Below are 2594 nucleotides of genomic sequence, written 5' to 3' on the forward strand. Positions count from 1 at the left end.
TCATCAGCACTTGTCGTCCCTAAGCCATCTTCCCAGATCCTGTGTGTTTTTCAGGAAGACAAGGTCTCACTGTGTAGCCCTGGCTGCCCTGGAACTCCTTATGTAGACCAGACCGACCTCAAACTCACAGAGATCTGACCCTGTAGCACTGTCTCCCGAGTGCTGGGATTAAAGGTGTGACCATTATAGCCGGCTACTTTAGGTGGAACCAAAAGTGTCCTTGAACTCATGATCCTTCTGCCTCTGCCTCTTCAGTAACAGACCAGCCCGTACCACCATCCCGTTTCTAAACTCAGACCATCTCCACTTACCATCTAAGCTTGCTGTAAGCTCCTGATCGCCCTGCCAGTGGGACAGTGCTTCTCCATCTCCTCCGGGTGCTGCCACCAGCCTGCCCCACAAAGCTCAGCTATCTCTGAGACAGTGCTCCAGGGTCAGACTCCTGCCAGTTCGACACAGGGAACTTCAAACTCTGCCCTTCACAGCTAGGGTTCGGACATGCCTCATGGCCGGTTGGGGGTTGGATGCAGAGCTCCACGGGGCTGCTGACTTTGAGGACATTTTCCAGATGAAGAGTTGGAGGTAAACGACAGGCGTCTTTCAAGAGGATGAATAGATTTGAAGGATTCATCCAAAATACCTGAAGAAATGCTAGCAGCTGCAAAGTGCATAGGTCTGCTCCTGACACACGAGAGCCATTACCGGAAAAAAATAGGTCAAATGTCTTGGGTATTGAGGCCAGGAAATTGAGTTCTGGCAGTTAATAAGAATCACATGGCATACTCAAGGTGGCTTCTCAACGGGTGGAGAAAGGATCAGTCAGACATGGCGGACTTTATTGAAATGTTTTCTTTGCTAATAGCTGCTTTCATTTTATTTCCCAGTGTAAGACCTCACTTCTGGTTGTAGAGAAGCTTATTCAGTTTAGAGCTGTGTTATTAGGAGAGCCAAAGCAGGGCAGGGACACCTCCCACCACTGAGCAGCTGAGCGGAGCGTGCATGCCACTTGGCAGCAAGTGCAGCCTCCACACAGGGACGGCTCCAGGTTCTGCGAGCCTCTGGGGCGGGCTAATGGTCCCCAGGCTTACTCTTGCACAGTCTCAGCTGAGAAGTATTGGAAAGGAGTCCTGTACATCAACCCATCCAGCCCAGCCCCAGTTCGAGGAGTGATGGCTGAGGGGGCTGGGTTTTCAAGACTGCAAAGGACTCACCTATTAGCAGGCCCGGCTGTTTCAGCCCCCTCCAGGGCACAGCACTGAACCCACTCACCCCAGCTGCTCCTCAGACAGGACCCAGGCTATGACCCTGTTTCTTTCAGAACTGAAATACAAATCTCACAGCCTGCTGTGGTCTCTCAACTCTACCCACTAGGCAGGAACCCTTTGCCAAGCCTGGCTCGCGCTGCATGGCAGGCAGGCCATTTTCACTGCTCTGCTAGGTTGTGTACGTGAGATTTTCACCCACTTCCAGGCCTGCCCACCAAGCCTTTGTGAGTCTCAATCTCTGCAAACTGGTTCCAGCTATTTGATATATGTGGCCTAAAAGCCAGAAATGACGAGTTCCTAATAGAAAGATGCATTTGAAATCAAGCAGGCTGTGATCAGTCTCACAAGCTACCCGCCAACTTCTCCGAGCCAGTCTGCACAGCTGGGAAAGGCTGAAAGGCTGTTAAGACTGAAGGGAAATGGGCATCACGTTTGTGTTGGCGCCACCTTTAAAAAGGCGATTCCTTCCCTTCGCTGCAAAGTGTACCGCTGAGTGGAGACCGGGTAGTCTGGACCACTGGGAGCTGATGTGTGGAAGGTCAATCTATAGAAGCCACTGCATGTCTTTCTATAACCTAAAACTGGAAATCAAAGGAAGGCCAGATGTGATGGTAAAGGCTTCCAACCCCAGACTTGGGAGCGAGGGCAGCTGGGGCTATCAAACAATTCCAAAGATGCCTGGCTTTGTTTCAAAACACAGAAAACAAATAAGTGGAGTGAGTTGATTATCTTCTGTGCTCCCAGGGAACATGGAGCTTTATGCCCAGGGCGTGCCAAGTCAAGTCTGTTGTTCAAGTTCATGGACCAGAACGGCAGCTCCCAGCCTTCACCTGCAGCCACAAGAGCTACTCCCCCTTAGCACCTACCCAGGGCCCCACGCCAAAGGCTGCTCAGCTCTCCATGGCATTAGGCAGTGGTCCCCAGAGATAGTAAGAGGGGTTCCCCATACTGATGACAACTGGAGAACCCCAGGGTGAGGTTCTGGGGTATGATGGCAACCCAGGCCACTGAAGGCCAGGGCTAGTCAGGAAGGAGTCAATGTCTGGAGGACAGTGAATCTTGGAAGCTACAGCCCAGTGCACACAGCCTCCCTTCTCCAGGACCTGGGTGTTCTCCTAGAAGGCCAAGCCCCACTGCTCAGAGGGCTTGGATTGCGACTTAACACAGAGCAGGCTGGACAGAAGCCAGAGTCTCTAGGGGAGCTCTGATGCCCAGCAAACACATAACTTGAGCACCAAGTGTCAGCCCGAGCCCCGCAGAGCCCAGTGGGGGTCTCTCATCCCACCACAGACTTCCTCTGCCGGCCCACGGCGCTCATGAGGAACCAGG

This window comes from Chionomys nivalis, chromosome 1 (assembly GCF_950005125.1).
Source record: "Chionomys nivalis chromosome 1, mChiNiv1.1, whole genome shotgun sequence".
NCBI classification, from domain to species: domain Eukaryota; kingdom Metazoa; phylum Chordata; class Mammalia; order Rodentia; family Cricetidae; genus Chionomys; species Chionomys nivalis.